This window comes from Lagenorhynchus albirostris, chromosome 7 (assembly GCF_949774975.1).
Source record: "Lagenorhynchus albirostris chromosome 7, mLagAlb1.1, whole genome shotgun sequence".
NCBI classification, from domain to species: Eukaryota; Metazoa; Chordata; class Mammalia; order Artiodactyla; family Delphinidae; genus Lagenorhynchus; species Lagenorhynchus albirostris.
The window spans coordinates 93,855,876-93,875,709 of NC_083101.1; the positions used below are offsets into that span (position 1 = coordinate 93,855,876).

The window sequence follows — 19,834 nt, forward strand, 5'->3', positions numbered from 1 at the left end:
TGTAGTCAAGGGACAGATGGTGAAGTGCCTTTATTCTGTGCATTATATGCTGAGCAAGGGACAGATGGTGAAGTGCCTTTATTCTGTGCATTATATGCTGAGCAAAGGAGTCCTATCTTTTTTTTTTTTTTAAACATCTTGTTGGAGTATAATTGCTTTACAATGGTATGTTAGTTTCTGCTTTATAACAAAGTGAATCAGTTATACATATACTTACATCCCCATATCTCTTCCCTCTTCTATCTCTCTCCCAGGAGTCCTATCCTATGTGTACTATTTTGGAAAACTCACATCACATAGACCAAACTCCTTATTTCTGTTATAGGAACCACTGATATTTATTGTCAAAAGGACCATTGATGTAAATTGATGACAATTTATCATTCACTAAAGTAAACAGCTACTTCCAGAACATGCTCTGAAAAGAAATTGAAAGTGTTTATTCTCTTCAGTCTCAATTTTGCAAAAGAATTTCCTTTGTTGGCTTGCTAAGGTATAAAATTCTATTAAGTAGAGTCAGTTCTTTATGGCTTTATTTTATTTCTATAAAATTTCCCTCAATGTTTTTAGCAGGGTTAACAGATCGTGATTAGCTAATGACTTAGTGGATAAACTGATGACCACTGAAGGAAAATGAATAAGGCCTGGGAATCAGGGAGTACCATGGAAGAACAAAATGGAGACATTGGGATCACTTTCCAATATGGACAACAGCCAGATTCAATTGCTCTCATTCATCCTGGGAATTATACCTTTGCACTGAAAATGTCTTGTAATTTTGTTATTTAATAGCAATTTATGCTATTATCCTTAAGCCACAATGGAGTGAAATTGCAGTCAACACAGTGATATAAACTATAATACAAGTCCTATCCTTGACAAAGGGAAAATGAAAACATACTTCAATATTAATGCCTTCTCTGTAACCTCTTATGTTTTAGTCATTCATTTTACAAAAGCTGGAAGGCTGCCAGATTCAGAAACAACATGTATTAGTCTGAGTACCATTGCAGAAAACAGAGTCTGTAGCTAGTTTCAATAAGAGAATATTTACTTCAGGAAAGCAAATAGTTTAAATATTTGTTGGGTGAGCTGGAAGGACAGATTTTAGATGAGAAGTTCTCAACCCTGTCTCTGCATGGGAATCAGTTGAGGAGATTTTGAAAATATCCATGTCCTGAATTCACCCTTTGAGATGATAATGAATGTCTGGGGTGCAGGCAGCAGTAATTTTACAACCCCTTTATGTGATTGTTATGTGTAGCCAAATTGAGACTGCTCCAAGTTGAGTACTCAGGGTTCCAAGAACCATACTACAGAATCAAGTCACCAAGGGAACTGCTGTTGCTCTACAACCAGGAAGCTGCTTGTTCTGTAATTTCACGCTATCATCATGATCAGTGCCATGCAGTTCTAAACCTCTGATATTACAGCTGGTGCCAGCATGGTCTGCACCAGCAGAACAAATTTTTTGTGCCTTGACGTCTCAAAAGTAAATGATGCTAGAACTTAATTATTTTAAAAACAGAAAACACACACACACACACACACACACACCAGATGCCTCCATGACCAAATTTAGAGCAGAAAGAGCAAAATATGCAGAAAAATGGCTTCACTTTCCCCTCTCAGACCTGGAAGGAATTCATTTTATTGGCTAAACCAAAATTACATGCAGTATTCTAGCTGCAAGGAAGCCTGGGATATGGCAATTTTTGCTCTGTATTCTTTGCAGTACTAGAAGAAACAATAGAAAAAAAGAGTGAAATAGAGGTCAAGGACCAATCTACTTTATCGCAACATAGCATATACAGAGAATTAATACTTATATTAGATATTTTATTTTAAAAACTGTCATTATTTAACATTTACTTATAAGAATCATCAACATTGTTTATAATTTGGCAATAGGTTTATCTTAGTACATTAAGAAGTAGAATTTTTTAAAATCATCATCTGTTTTCCACTCCAACATGAGCTTGGAACTTGTCACTATCATCCTCACAGCAAGAAAAAATGTTCAACAAAAAAATACCAGCAAGTCTTCTTAGATTAACTGGAAAAGAGAGGGCTAACTGATATGTGAAAGCATAGAGATAAGTGAATACAGAGAACCATAGCTTACCAGGAGCAGAAGTTGCCACTGGGGATAGAAACTGATAGGGACAATTCAATGGTAATTTAAAAATTATGAGAGGCTAAATGTGAACTAAATTGGAAGTTAAAAATTTCTAGGAACCCAGTCATATTGGGTCCCACACTTTCACGAGTTTGACCAAATCTCATGGTAAAGACAGTAGAAAAACTCCCTTGTGCTTCAGGAAGGGGAAGTGGAAAAATAGCCGTTTAAAAATATGGCCAGAGAACTTTGTTTTCCATGGTAGGAACTTGTCCTTAGTAGAAAATACTTTGGTGGAACCTTACTTGACTTCACAGAAGGACAATTGGCTGTCTCAAGGCCATTCCTGGCTTCCTATGGCATAACAAGGACAAACAAGCATCTAGGAAACTCTTCTGAAAGTCACAGCCCAGAGACTTGAGCCCATTAAAAAATAGATTCCACCATAAGATTATAGAATGCTTTTTCTCCTCCCTGATATCTTAACACCACATCAACAGAACTCCAATATCATAACAGTGGATTACAACTGAGAGAGCTGCAGGACATGGACTCTACTTAAGATGGAAACCCAAAGACAATAGAGGAGATAACACCAATAATACTAGAGGAAATAAAAGCCTTTCATACTTACAACTACAGTAAACATTAAACACAGCCTAACTCCTACCTAGATAAACATAAAACCTTACATTAAAGGCTGTTTGCCTCAGCCTTTATTATTGGATGCATCATTTACAGCTTTCAACAAAAAAATTACAAGCCATGAGAAAAGGCAGGGAAAAAAGTGTGTGAAGATCAAAACTAAACTCAAATGTGACAGAGATTTTGGAATTATGAGATCAGAATATAAAATAACTATTATTAATAGGCTAAGTTCCTAATGGAAAAAGTAGGCAACAATAAAGAACAGATGGGTAATGTATGCAGAGATATGCATTAAGAAGAAATCAAAAAGGAATTTGAGAACTCAAAAATACTGTAAAAGAAATGGAGAATGCCTTTGACAGACTTATTAATAGATTCAGAAAGGCCATGGAAAGAATCAGTGAGCTTGAAGATATGTCAAAAATAAACATCCCAAATTGAAACGCAATGAGAAAAAAAATAAGAGAATATCCAAGAATTGTGGGAAAATTACACAATATAACATACATTAATGGCAACCCAATGGGACACCAGAAAGAGGAGAGAGAAAGGAAGAAAGAAAGAAACAGGGAGAGAGCGAGAGAAATAAAGAAAGAAAGAAAGAAAGAGGGAAAAAAAGAAGGAAAGAAAGAATGAAGCAGAAAATTTGAAGCAATAATGGCTGAGAATTTTCCAAAATCAATGACAGATACCAAAACAGAGATCCAGGATGTTGAGAGAACACCAAGTAGGATGCATATCAAAAAATCTAAATCTAAGCATATTGAAATTGCAAAAAACCCAACACAAAAGAACAATCTTGAAAGAAGCCAGAGGGAAAAATAAGAATCTTACCTATAAAGGAACAAGGGTAGGAATTACCCCAGCCATCTCTTTAGAAACCATGCAAGCAAGAAGACTAGAAAGAAATCTTAAAAGTTTTGATAGGAAAATAGTTACCAAGAATTCTGTATCTGGCAAACATTTTTCAAGAGTGAAGGATAAACTATGGAGCATCCTGTGTAATATTGTTCAGCACATTAAAAAAATGAAATTTCAAACAATGAAAAGACATGGAGGAACCTAAAATAAATATTACTAAGTGAAAGAAGTCAATCTGAAAATGCTGTATGATCCCAACTACATTACATTAGGGAAAAAAGCAGAACTGTAGAGACAACAAAAAGACCAGTGGTTGCTAGAGTGGGGGTTTGGGGTAAATTGGCAGAGCACAGAGGATATTTTGGGCAGGAAGTATATGGGAAATCTCTGTACCTTCCTCTTAATTTTGTTGTAAAACTGCTCTTAAAAACTGGTCTTTAAGAAAAGTAAAGAAGTAAAGACCATCTAAGACAAACAAAAACTAAAGAAATATGTCATCTGTAGGTGTGTCTTGTAAGAAATGTTAAAAGAAGTTTTTTGGAGCGAAGAAAAATTGCATACATCAGAACTCAGGTCTACATAAAGAAAGAAAGAGTGTTAGAAATGTATAAATGAAGATAAAATAAAATATTTTTTATTCTTACCTGATCTATTAGATGATGTTTTTTCAATATAATAATAGGAGCAGTGCATTTGGTGATTAGAGATTATGCATAAGTGAAATGAATGCAACAGTTATGAGAGGTGTGTGTGTTGCAGGGGGAATTGAGGATACTCTGTTAGAAGAGACAAGCAACACTCATGAAGTGGGTATTTGAGTGTATTATTTGAAAGTGTATTTAGATAAGTTGTAAATATACACTGCAAACTCTTAAGATGAATACTCAAAAATAGAAATAAGTATAATTTACATGCTAAGAGAGAAGAGAAAATGGAATCAAAACCAAGGTGGTGAGAAAAAAGGGGAAGTTAGAAAACAAGGAAGGCAGGAAGGAAAGAAGGAAGAAAGGAGGAATGAAGGAAGGAAGGAAAGGAGGAAGAGAGTGAAAAAGGAAGAAAAAGGAGGCAAGAGCAATGAAGAGAAAGCAGTTACAAATATGGTATATACAAACCCACGGTATCAACAATTACTTTAGTGTGAATGATCTAAATACACCAATTAAAACACAGAGTATCACAGAGTGGATAAAAAAGAAGATCCTAAAACATGACTGTATTTAAACTTACCAGAGCCAGCAGTCAACTGGATTTAATTGACATTTATAGAATAATTCATCCAACAATAGCAGGATACACATTCTTCTCAAACTCAAATGAAATGTTTACCAGTATAGATTACATTCTGAGCTACAGAATGCACCATAAAAGTTTTAAAAGTATAGAGATCACATGAAGTACTCTTGAAATCACAGTGGCATGAACCTAAAAATGATAACAGAAAGGTAGCTGAAAATCCCCAAATATTTGGAGATTAATCAATATACTTTTAAATAATACATGGGTCAAAGTGTCAAGAGAAATTAAAAATATTTTGAATTAAGTGGAAATGAAAATATTACTTATCAAAATTCTGAATCAGAGAAAGCAGTGCTAAGAGGGGAACATATTGCATACATGATATTAGAAAATAAGAAAGACATAAAATCAACAAGCTAAGCTTTCATCTTAGGAAACTGGAAAGAGAACAATATAAATCTAAAGCAAGCAGAAGTAAAGATAGAATAAAAATGAGAATAAAAATTACAAAATTGAGACAGGAAAACAATAGGGAAAATTAATGAATTCAAAGCTGGTTCTTAGAAAATATAAATAAAATTGATAAACCTCTAGTTAGGCAAACAAGATGAAAGAGAGAAGACCCAAATTACTGATATTAGAAATGAAAGAAAAGGACCATCCCTACTGCTCCCACAAACATTAAAATGTTAATAAGGGAATATTATAAACAACTCAATGCCCACAAATTTGATAACTTAGATGAACTGAAACTTGAAAGACACAATCTACCTAAACTCACAAAAGGATAAAATAGATAATCAGAATAAGCTTATAACTATTGAAAAAAATGAATGAATAATGAATAACATTACAGAAAAAGTATTTCAGGTTCAGATGGTTTTGTAGGAATTCTACCAAACATTTAAGGAGAAATGATACTAATTATCTACAATATCTCTGAGAAAATAGAAGTAGCGGAAAACTTCCTAACACACTCAGAGGACATTACTTTAAATACAAAACCAGACAGACATTTCAAGAAAGGAGAATCATAAACCAATATCTTTCATGAATATAAATGCGAAATTTGTAAAAATGAAAATATCAAATTGAATCTAACAATGTATAAAAAATATTATACATTATAACCAAGTGGGATTTAACCCAGGTATGCAAAGTTGATTCAACATTTGAATATCAATTAATGTAATCTATCATCCTAGGCTAAAGAAGAAAAATCATATGGTGATATCAATAGGTGCAGAAAAAGCATTTGGCAAAAACCCAACACTGACTATTGATAAAGATGCTCAGTAAACTAGGAATATAAGGGATATTCCTCAAAATGATGAATAAAATCTACAAAAAACCCCTCCAGAAAACATCATATTTAATGGTGAAAAACTAGATGATTTCTTCCTTAGAACAGGTACACAATGCAAGGATGTTTCCTCTCACCACTCCTATTCAACACCATATTGGAACTAAATAGTGAATGCAATAAGACAAGTAAAGGAAACTTTAAAAAAATACAGATTTGGAAGGAAAAATAAAGCAGCATTAGTTTGCAGATGACATGATTGTCTATGCAGAAAATCACTGACCAAAAAACTGCTTTGGAAATAAGCTATTATAGTGAGGTTATAAGCTTATACATATTACAAAGTTAATATATAAAATACAATTGTTTTCTATATACTAGCAATGAAAAATTGGAAGTTGAAATTAAAAATACAGTATCATTTACATTTGCAATGAATAAGGAAATGTTTAGGTGTATATCTATTAAAATATGTGTAAGGTATATGTGAGAAAAACAGCAAAACACTGATGATGGAAATCAAGGAAGAGCTAAATAAATGGAGAGATATTCCACATTCATGGATAGAAAGACTTGATATTGTTATGATATTAGTTCTTGACAACTTTGTTTACAGATTACAAGAATTGCAAATAAAAATTATGGTAAGTTATTTTCCTGATACCAAAAAAAATATATCTAAAATTTATGTGGAAAAGGCAGAAGACACAATATCCAACACAATACTGAAGAAGAACAATGTCTGAGGACTAACACTACCAAACTTCAACACATACTATAAAGGTATGATTGTCAAAACATTGCAACATTGGTGAAATAATATAAACAAATACATAAATAGAATAAAAGAGAGACCAGAAATAGAAACACACATATAGTCCAATCACTCTTTGACAAAGGGGAAAAGACAATGCAATGGAGAAAGAATAGACTTTTCAACAAATGGTGCTGGAGAAGTGAACATTCACAGACAATCAAACAAAAAATAGAACCTACTCACTTATCATATGCTTCTTACAAAATTAACTCAAAATAAATCATAGACCTAAATGTAAAATAGAAAACTATAGATCTTTTAGAAGATAACATAGATAAAAATATAGGTGATCTTATGCTTGATGATGAGTTTTATATACAATACCAAAAACATAATCCAGGAAAGAAAAAAAAATGATGTTAGACTTCATTAAAATTTGAAACATCTGCTCTGTAAAAGTAATTATTAGGAGAACAAAAAGACAAGCAAGAGACTGGGAAGAACTGCTTGCAAAACACATAACTGATAAAGGACTTATATTCAAAACATACACAGAACTTAGCAAGAAGAAAATAAACAACACTATTAAAAATTGGGCAAAATATCTGAACAGAGTGTTTGCTTCAGCAACACATAAACTAAAATTGAAATGATACAGAAATAATTATCATGCACAAGAATTTTTTATATTTGTGAAGCTTTCCATATTTTTAAAACATAATTTGGCTGAAAGGATAAAACGTGTTTAAAAAGCATTATATAATGGTAAAATAATCAATTCACCAAGCAGATATAGCAATTATAAATATATATGCACCAAACTTCAAAGCTCTGAAATATAAGAAGCAAACATTGACTTGAAGGAACAGATATACAGCTCTACTGTAATAGTAAAGGATTAAATACTCTACTTTAAATAATGTATAAAACAACTAGAGATGATACCAATAAGGAAGTAAGGACATAAAAACATGACAGACCAATTGAATATAACAGACACGTACAGGACAGTCCACTAAACAAAAGCAGAATACACATTTTTCTCAAGTGCAACTGGAACTTTCTTCATGGTAGATCATATTTTAGGTCACAGAATAAGTCTAAATAAGTTTTAAAGTTCAAAATCATATGAAGTATCATTTCTGATCACAAAGTATTGAAAATAGAAATCAGTAGCAGAAAGAAAATGAGCTAACCCCCAGATATATGGAAATTAAACAACATACACTTAAATAGACACTGGATCAAAGAAGAAATTACAGGTTTATTGGAAAGTATCCTGAGACAAATGAAAATGAAACACAACATACCAAAACTTTTGGTACATTGTGAAAGTAGTTCTAAGTGGAAAATGTATAGCTATAAACATATTTTTTAAAAAGAAAAGCATCAAATCAACAACCTAAATTTACACCTTAAGAAAGATGAAAAAATGAACAAATTTAACCAAATCCAGCAAAAGAAATAAAGCAATAAAGATTAGAGCAGAGACAAGTAAAATAGAGAATAGAAAAGCAATAAGAAAATCAATGAAAAGATAATCAAAATTGACATCTCTTTAGATAGATTAAGAAAAAAGGAAGAAGACTCAACTAAAATTAAAAAAAATATATAAAGGGCACATTACAACTCTTTTTACAGAAGAAATGGATTATAAGAGAATACAAGGACTTTCCTGGTGGTTCAGTTGTTAAGACTTCGCCTTCCAATGCAGAGGGTGAGGGTTTGATGCCTGGTTAGGGAGCTAATATCCCACATGCTTCACAGCCAAAAAACCAAAACATAAAACAGAAGCAGTATTGTAAAAAAATTAATGAAGACTTTAAAAATGGTCCACATCAAAAAAATCAAGAGAAAGAGAATACAATGAACAACTGTACACCAACAAATTGAATAACCCATATGAAATGGATAAATTCCTAGAAACACACAGTGTATCAAAACTGAATCATGAAGAAATAGAAAATCTGAACAGACCTAGAACTAGTAAAAGGACTGAATCAGTAATCAAAAGCCTCCCTCCAAAGGAAAATAACAGGACTACACTGGCTTCACTAGAGAAGTCTACCAAACATTTAAAGAATTAACACCAATCCTCCTCAAATTCTTCCAAATAAGTAAATAAATAGGAGGGAACACTTCCAAACTCATTGTACAAAGCCATCATCACCCTGACGTCACAATCCAAAAAATATTTTACAAGAAAGGGAAGCTATAGAAAAATATCCTTGATGAATATTGATGGAAAAAAATCTTGACAAAATACTAGCGAAGAGATTTCAATAACATATTAAACAGATTATACACTATGACCAACTGGGACTAATTCTTAGAATACAAGGGCAGTTTTACATATGAAAATCAATCAATGTAATACACCTCATCATAATCAGTAATTATTAGGGAAATACAAATATAAACCAAAATAAGATATCAACTCCCACCAATTAGGATGGCTGCTATATAAAACAAAACAAAACAAAAACACAGAGTGTTGATGAGGATGTGGAGAAATTGGAACACTTGTGCACTGTTGATGAGAATGTATAATGGCACAGCCACTTTGGAAAATAGTATGGTTGTTCCTCAAAAAATTAAAAATAAAATTACCATATGATCCAGCATTCCTACTTCTGGGATTATATCCAACATAATTGAAAGAAGGGTTCCAAAGAGATGTTTGTACTCATGCTCTTTGAAGCATTATTCACAATAGTCAAGATGTGGAAGCACAGCAAGCATCCACTGATGACTGAACGGATAAACAAAATGTAACATATACATACAATGAAATATTATTCAGTTTTAAAAGAGAAGGAAATTCTGATATTCTACAACATGAATGATCCTTGAGAATATTATGTTAAGTAAAATAAGCCAGTTACAAAGACAAATACTGTATAATTCCACTTATATGAGGTATCTATAGTATCAGAGTCATAGAAATAGACAGTAAAATGGTGGTTTCTGGAGGCTGTGGGGAGGGGAAAATTAGGAGTTATTGTCTGATGAATATGAAGTTTCAGTTTTGCAAGATAAAAAGTTATGGAGATTGGTTATACACGATGTATATATATTTAACACTATTGAACTGTTCACTTAAAAATGTTTAAGATGATAAATTTTATTTTATAACAATTGAAATTTAAAAAATCAATGCAATACATTATAGTAGTTAAATAAAGGAAAATAACCACTTGAACATCTCATATTGCAAAGTCTGACAAAAATATCATTTCAAGGTAAAAACTTTCAACAAAATTATCTTCAACATAATAAATGGTATCCTTTATCATGAAAAACTCACAGTCAACATCATACTTATTGGTGAATGATTAAATACTTCCCTTTAATGTGAAGAACAGGACAAAGATGTGTGCTCTTGCCAGTTTTATTATACTAGGGGTTCTATTCTGGGAAATGAGTCAAGAAAAAAAAATTAACACATCCAGATTGGAAAAGAAGAAGCAAAATTATTTCCAATTGTACACAACATGATCTTGAAAGTACAGAATTTTAAGGATTTCACTTAAAAACTATTAGAATTCATAAATGAATTTATCAAGGTTGAAGGATGAAATTAACTTACAAAAATCAATTGCATTTCTGTGTGCTTTTAGTGAAATATCTGAAAATAAAATTAAGAAAACAATAATGCAATAATTTACAACTTCATCAAAAAGACAAAATACTTAGGATTAAACTTAAAAGAGAAGAACAAGACTTATACATGTATACACTGAAAATTATACATTATTGAAAGAACTTAGAGATGATTAACTAAATGGAAAGATATCCTATGTTCATGGATTGAAAGATTTAATATTGTTAAGGTAGTAATATTCCCCAAATTTATCTATAAGTTCCTCATAAAACCTATCAAAATCCCAGTCAGCTAATTTTTTTTGCAGAAATTTATGAGCTTATCATGACATTACCATGGAAATTCTAGGTGCCCATAATAACCAAAACAAATTTGAAAAAGAAAATTCACGTTTCACAATTTTAAAATTTACTACAAATCTACAGTAATCAAAACTGTGTAATACTGGCAAGAGAATAGATACATACATCAATGAAATAGAATTGAGATTCTAGAAATAGGTGTTTACTTTTACAGGTAATTGATTTTTGACAAGAGAGCTAAGAAAATTCAATGAGGAAAGAATAGTATTCTGAACTCGTGGTGCTGGAACAGTTGCATATCTACATCAAAAAAAAAACAATAAAAAATATTTGGGACTCTTCTCTCATACCATATGCAAAAAATTACTGAAAATAGATCCAATACCTATATGAAGAAGCTAAACCTGTAAACCCTTAGAAGAAAACTTAGCTGCAAATCTTACTAATATAGGGTTATGTAATATATGACAGGAAAAGCACATCATTAAAAGAAAACATAGATAAATTAAACTTTATCAAAATTGAAAATATTTGAGCTGCATGCAAATAATACCATCAGGAAAGTGAAAACATAACTTATATAATTAGAGAAAATATTTGCAAATCATATATAGGTTTTTTCCTGCTATCCAAAAGTAGAGCATTCCTATGAAATCTTTTAGTAAGCCAAAATGGTGTAAAGCAAAGAAGCAATTACCTTAGGACACATCTTGCTAATGTATGCCTAAAATGAATCAAGACAGAACTCGGATCAAGATGACAGAGTAGGAGGACCTGGAACTCACTTTCCCCTATGAATACATCAAAAATATATCTACATGTGAAAATTGTCACTGAAAACTAACTGGAGATTTGCAGAAAGTCTCTTGTACAACAAAGGCTGTAAGAAAGATCCACACATAATTGGATAGGAAGGGAAGAAAAGTGATCAGGTCAGGTCTAGTGCCCCAGGGAGGGGAATCAGAGGAAAAGGGAGATTACATGGATGGAGATCCTCCCTGGGGAGTGAGCAGTTTGAGCTACATATTGGGTGCCCCAGACCTGGCATCCAACAAAAGGAGAACGAGTCCCCTTGGCTGGTTGGATGGCCTGTGTCACTAACAGGAGGGGTATGGGAAGCCTGGTCTATGCTCATGAGGAGTGTGCCAATGCTTGATTACACCCAAAGCAGGGTGGAGAAGGTAGATTGAAAATGCAGAGGTGGCTGCTGTGTTTCCTGTGACTGTCTCAGCCCATGCCCAGCCTGAGCCATACAACCACTGAAGCCCTGATTGCCTCACGTTGCAGCTACACACTGGAGCAAAGGCAATATGACTGAGGAAGATCTTGACAACGAGATGCTCAGGCTGCTCAAACCCAAAACAGCATCTGAGCAGGGAGGGGGCAGCCATTACTGGTGTTTACACAGGCAGCACATCAGAAGCAGTCCAGATCTCTGACAGAGACCAGACTGACACAGCCCATCCAGTCCCTTGCTGAGTGCCCATGCCAGTCCTCTTTCTCCAACACTGCTTCCTTCTGACAGGTAGGGAGCCGGTGCTGGTAGTAGGGAGAGCACACACTTGAAGGGAACTGAGCTGGCTTGGGCTGACTCTCAAGGCTTCTGCTCCTGAGAGCAACTTGGGAACTGACCCTGCACTCTGGGGCAGTGATGACCACTGGACATAGGAGAAGCTCTGGCTCACACCTGGCTCTGGCCCTACCTCTCTATCTCCAGCTCCACCTCCTACCAAGGTGATAGCTGCCAAAGTAAAGTGAGAAAAAGCACAGATGCTCATAGACACAGGTCAAAGCTACAGATGCTTGATGCTGAGTTGCTGAGTGTAGTTTCCAGGAAAGAGCTTGTCAGTGCCACTGTCGCTGCTCAGGGTGTTTACCGCCTCTGAAAGCACTCATTGCAAAACAAATGCTGAAATATGCTATTTGCACTTTTTGCCTTTTTTTTTGTAAAAGTGAAAATGCTTTTCAGATTTCTTTCAGTTAAGAAAAAACAGGTAGTAATGTAGGTCTTTCATAAAAGTGAAGTGACATAAAGCAGACTTTCAATAGCGGGGGATACCTATATCTTATGAGGCAATTGTATCCACAAAGTACAAAAAATTCTTATAGCACAATAATAAAATGTAAAGAACCTAATTTTAAAAAGGACAAAGTGTTTAAATAGCCATTTCTCTAAAGAAGGAATACAAATGACCAATACACCCATGAAAAGATGCTCAAATTGTTAGTCATCAGGGAGCCAACAACAACCAAAAAAAAACACAATGAGGGCTTCTGAGGTGGTGCAGTGGTTGAGAGTCCACCTGCTGATGCAAGGGACATGGGTTTGTGCCCCGGTCCAGGAAGATTCCACATGCCGCGGAGCGGCTGGGCCCGTGAACCATGGCCGCCGCCGAGCCTGCGCGTCCGGAGCCTGTGCTCCGCAACATGAGAGGCCACAACAGTGAGAGGCCCGCGTACCGAAAGAAAAACAACAACAACAAAAAAAACCCACAATGAGATACTACTTCACACCCAGTAGTATGGCTATAGAAAAAGGACAGTCAAAAATACATGTTGGTGATTATGTGGAGAAATTGGAACCCTCACACATTGCTACTGGGAACTTTAAATTGTCAGACATTTTGGAAAAAAGTCTGGTGTTTATCAAAAGTTTAAGCATTGAGTTATGATGTAACCTGCAATCCACTCTTGGGTATGTACTCAAGAGTAATGAAAACATGTCTACACAAAAACTTGTATACAAATGTTCAAGGTAGCATTATTCATAGAAATAACTGAAACATCTATCAATTGGAAATGAATAAAGAATATATGGTATATTCATACAATGGAAATTATTTATCAATTAAAATCAAGTACTGATATACTCTACAACAAGGCTAAATCTGGAAAATATTATGGTAATTAAAAGCCAGTCACCAAAGAACACAAATTGTACGATTACATTTATATAAAATTTCTGGAATAGGAAAAGCTACAAAGGCAGAAAGCAGATTAGTGGTTGCCTAGGGGACTGGAGAGTTGTTGGTAATGGACACAAGGTTTCTTTGTAGTGTGGTAAAAATGTTTTAAAATTGATTGTAGTAATGGTTGCACAGTTCTTAGAATATACTAAACTTCATTGAATTGTAACTCTAAATGGATGATTTTTATACTGTGTTAATTGTAATTCAATAAGTCTGCTCAAAAATAAAGATACCAAACCTCTGCCACTGCTGCACTCCTGCCACCCATGCCTGCTCTGGGTTCCTGCTGTGGCTGCAGTTTTGGTGGCCAAGCCCCTGTAGTACTGCAGCTCAGATCTGGCACACCGATCACCCCACGCTCCTGCCTCACTGCTCACAGCCTCCTAATCTATGCACTGCACTGTGGCAGGTACCCCAGGTGTCTTGAGGCACAATGGCCTGAGTCCGGCTTCCATTGATGACCTGAGTCACAAACCTGCTCCAGCTTGGCCACCCCATGAAGTCAAGAATTTTATCTAGGAGAGTGGCCAATATGGTGGAGTAGAAGGACGCTAAGCTCACTTCCTCTCATGAGCACACCAAAATCACAACTAACTGCAGAACAATTAATCATTAATGAAAATGACTGGAACCTACCAGAAAAGACCTTCAAAAACTAAAGACATAAAGACCCACAATAAAGGGGTGGGAGGGGCGGACTCATTATTTAATCAAATACCATACTCCAAGGTAAGTGACCCACCAACTGGAGAATGATGATATTACAGAGGTTCTTCCACAGGAGTGAGAGTTTTGATCCCCACATCAGGTCCCCAGGTTGAAGTTCTGGCACCAGGAAGAGGAGTCCCTGGAACATTTGGCTTTGAAGACCAGTGGGGCTTGATGGCAGGAGTTCCAGAGGATTAGGGGAAATAGAGACCTCACTCTTAAAGGGCACACACAAAATCTCACATGCACTGGGACCAAGGGCAAAGGCAGTAATTTGATAGGAGCCTGGACCAGACTTACCCACTGGTCTTAGAGGGTCTCCTGGGGAGGTGGAGTGTGGCTGTGACTTACCCTGGGGATATAGACGCTGGTAACAGGCATATCAGGGAGGATTCATCTGCATGAATTCTCTTGGAGGCTAACATCTTAGCACCAAGACGTGGCCCCACCCAACAGCCTGTATGCTCCAGTGCAGGGATACCTCATGCCAAAAAGCAACCTGGGTGAGAAAGCAGCCCCACCCATCAGCAGACAGGCTGCCTAAAGACTACCTCAGCCCACAGCTGCCTCTAGACATGCCCCAAGACATGGCCCTGTCCACCAGAGAGCCAAGACCCAGCTCCACCCACCAGTGGGCAGGCACCAGAAGCAAAAAAGCTTCAGTCCCACAGCCTGCAGACAAAGTCAGCAAACTCAGGCCAGATACTACCCTGGGATCAGTTGGTCCCTAGCCCTTGGGTGACAAGTAGAGGGTGCACTGCTGGGACAAAGAGGACATCTCCTACAGAAAACCACTTCTCCAAGGTCAAGAAATATAACTAACTTATTACACATAAAAATACATAGAAATTTAGATAAAATGAGGCAACAGTGGAACATGGTTCAGACAAAAGAGCAAGATAAAACTCCAGAAAAAGAACTAAGTGATGTGGAGATAGGCAATCTACTTGAGAAGGAGTTCAGAATAATGATCATAAAACAGATTAAAGAAATTAGGAGGAGAATGGATTTACAGAGCAAGAAATTAGAAGTTTTTAACAAAGAATTAGAAAATATAAAGAACAACCAAACAGAATTGAAGAATACAATAACTGAAATGAAAATACACTAGAAGGAATCAACGGTAGGTTAGGGAAATCAGTGCTACCAAAGAGAAAAGGAAAAAGAATGAAAAGAAATCAGGACAGTTTAAAAGACCTCTGGGACAACATGAAGCACACTAATATTCACATTATAAGGGTTCCAGAAGGAGAAGAGAGAGGGAAAGGATCTGAGAAAATATTTGAAGTGATAATAGCTGAAAATTTCCCTAACCTGGGAAAGGAAACAGTCACCCAAGTCCAGGAACCACAGAGAGTCCTATACAGGATTAACCCACAGAGGAACACACTAAGACACATTGTAATCAAAATGATAAAAATTAAAGATAAGGAGAGAATATTAAAAGCAGCAAAGGAAAAGCAACATATAATGCATAAGGGAACTCCCATAAGACTATCAGCTGATTTTTCAGCAGAAACTCTGTAGACCAGAAGGCAGTGAAATGATATACTTAAAGTGATGAAAGAGAAAAACCTACAACCAAGAATATTCTACCCAGCAAGGGTCTCATGCAGAGTTGATGGAGAAATCAAAAGTTTTACAGCCAAGCAAAAGCTAAAAGAATTCACCACCAACAACAGCTTTACAACAAATGGTAAAGGAACTTCTCTAGGTGGAAAAGAAAAGGCCACAACTAGAAACAAGAAAAATACCAAATGGAAAATTTCACTAGTAAAGGCAAACATACAATAAAGGTAGGAAATTATCCATGCACAAAGCTAGTTGGGAGGTTAAAAGACAAAAGTAGTAAAATCATTTGTATCCACACTAAGCATTTAAGGGATACACAAACAGTGAGATGTAAAAATATAAAATCTAAAGCACTAATCATGAGGGGATAAGAGTACAAATGTGGGGTATCTAAAATGCATTTGAAATTAGGAGATCAGTAACTTAAAACAAGCACATATAAATATAGACTTGTATACAAAAACCTCATGGTAACTGAAAAACAAAAATCTATAATAGATATACACAGAAAGAAGAAAACAAACAATGCTAAAAATAGTCAACAAATCAAAAGAGAAGAGAAGAAAGGAAGAATGGGAAAAAAAGACCTACAAAAACAAATCCAAAACAATTAACAAAATGGCAAAAGGATCATATATATTGACAATTACCTTAAATGTAAACAGACTAAATGTTCTAACCAAAAGACACAGACTGGCTGAATGGATACAAAAACAAGACCCATATATTTGCTGCCTACAAGAGACTCACTTCAGATCTAGAGACACATACAGACTGAAAGTGAGAGGATGGAAAAGCGTATTCCACACAAATGGAAACCAAAAGAAAGCCAGAGTTATAATAATTATATCAGACAAAATAGACTTTAAAATAAAGACTGTTACAAGAGAAAAAGAAGGACACTACCTAAGGATCAAAGGATAAATTGAAGAAGAAGATATAACAATTGTAAATATATATGCAGCCAACATAGGAGCACTACAATATATAAGACAAATGTAACCAGACATAAAAGGAGAAATTGACAGTAATAAACTAATTAAAATAACACCCCACTTACCTCAATAGACAGATCATCCAGACAGAAGATCAATAAGGAAACACAAGCCTTAAATGACACATTAGATCAGATGGACTTAATTGATATTTATAAAGCATTCTATTTGAAAGCAGCAGAATACATGTTCTTTTCAAGCACACATGGAGCATTCTCCAGGATAGATCACTTGATGGGCCACAAGGCAAGCTGTGGTAAATTTAAGAGAACTGAAATCATATCAAGCATCTTTTCTGACCACAATGCTATGAGGCTAGAAATCAACTTCAAGGAAAAAACTGCAAAAAACACAAATACATGGAGGCTAAACAATATGCTACTAAACAACCAATGGATCACTGAAGAAAACAAAGAGGAAATCAAAAAATACCTAGAGACAAATGAAAACAAAAACACAATGATCCAAAACCTATGGGATGCCTCAAAATCAGTTCTAAGAGGGAAGTTTATAGGAATAATTTCTTACCTCAGGAAACAAGAAAAATCTCAAGTAAACAACTTAACCTAAATTACACCTAAAGAAACTAGAGAAAGAAGAACAAACAAAACCCAAAGTTCATAGAAGGAAAGAAATCATAAAGATCAGAGCAGAAATAAATGAAATAGAGACAAAGAAAACAATAGAAAAGATCAATGAAACTAAAAGCTGGTTCTTTGAAAAGATAAACAAAATTGATAAACCTTTAGCCAGACTCATAATGGTAAAACAAAAACAGACATATAGGTCAATGGAACATAATAGAAAGCCCAGAAATAAACCCACACACTTATGATCATTCAATGTACAACAAAGGAAACAAGAATATACTATGGAGAAAAGACAATCTCTTCAATAAATGGTGCTGGGAAAACTGGACACCTATATGTAAAAGAATGAAATTTAAATATTTTCTAACACCATATACAAAAATAAATTCAAAATGGATTAAAGGCCTAAATGTAAGACAGGATACTATAAAACTCCTAGAAGAAAACATAGGCAGAACATTCTTTGACATAAATCATAGCAATACGTTATTGCATCCATCTCCTAGACTAATGGAAACAAAAACAAAAATAAACAAATGGGACCTAATCAAACTTAAAAGATTTTGCACAGCAAAGGAAACCATAAACAAAATGAAAAGACAACCCACAGATTGGGAGAAAATATTTGCAAATGATGTGACCGACAAGGGATTAGTCTCCAAAATTTACAAACAGCTCATATGGCTTAATATAAAAACAAACAAACAACCCAATCAAAAAATGGGCAGAAGACGTAAATAAACATTCCTCTAAAGAAGATATACAGGGCTTCCCTGGTGGCACAGTGGTTGAGAGTCCACCTGCCGATGCAGGGGATGCGGGTTCGTGCCCCCGTACGGGAGGATCCCACATGCCACAGAGCGGCTGGGCCCATGAGCCATGGCTGCTGAGCCTGCGCGTCCAGAGCCCGTGCTCCGCAACGGGAGAGGCCACAGCAGTGAGAGGTCCGCATACCACAAAAAAAAAAAAAAAAAAAAAAAAGATATACAGATGGCCAATATGCACATGAAAAGATGCTCAAAACTGTTAATTATTAGAGAAATGCAAATCAAAATTACAATGAGTTATCACTTCACACCAGCGAGAATGGCCATCATTAAAAAGTCTACAAATAAGAAATGCTAGAGAGGGTGTGGAGAAAAAGTAACCCTCCTACACTGTTGGTGGGAATGTAAATTGGTGCAGCCATTATGGAGAACAGTATGGAAGTTCCTGAAAAAAGTAAAATTGAGTTACCATATGATCCTTCACTCCCACTCCTGGGCATATATCCAGAGAAAACTCTAATTCAAAAAGATACATGCATCCCAATATTCATAGCAGCACTACTTACAATAACTAATTAATGAAATCAAACTAAGTGCCCATCGACAGATGAATGAATAAAGAAGATGTGGTATATACATATACAATGGAATTATTACTTGGTCATATAAAAGAATGAAATAATGCTATTTGCAACAATGTGGATGGACCTAGAGACTATCACATTAAGTGAAGTAAGTCAGACAGAGAAAAATGAATAGCATATGATATCACTTATATGTTGAATCTAAAAAATTCATACAAATGAATTTATTTACAAAATAGAGATAGACTCACAAACATAGAAAACAAACTTTTGGTTACCAAAGGAGATGGCAGGGTGAGAGGGGAGGAGAGATAAATTAGGAATTTGGGATTAACATATACATACTACTATATATAAAATAGATAAACCATAAGGACCTACTTATAGCACAGTGAACTATAATCAATATCTTGTAATAATGTATAATGGAAAAAATCTGAAAAAGAATATCTATATCTATCTATCTATCATCAATCTATCTATCATCTATGTGTATGTATAACTGAATCACTTTGCTATATACCTAAAACTAACACAACATTGTAAATTAACTATACTTCAATTTTAAAATGGTTAAAAATTTAAAAAGACAAATAAATAAAGATACCTTTTAACTGTTAGTGAAAAATGAAGGCATTTTTCTAATGCAGGGATTCAGAACAGATTCAGTCTTAAAGAGGATGCTTGAAGATCTTTACCCAGATGGAAACCTGAGCAGAATAAATGTCAAAAGAGTAGTAGATAGCTAGTAAAGGAAATAGTGATAGGTAAAGACTGCCCCAAAAAAGTACAGTTAATGGATGGTGATGACGAGACTGG

General features: G+C 34.9%; 1 pseudogene; it reads left to right on the top strand.

Moving 5' to 3' along the window:
- Positions 1-7,538: 7,538 nt before the first annotated feature.
- Positions 7,539-7,636, top strand: LOC132523941 (U6 spliceosomal RNA; annotated as a pseudogene).
- Positions 7,637-19,834: the final 12,198 nt, after the last annotated feature.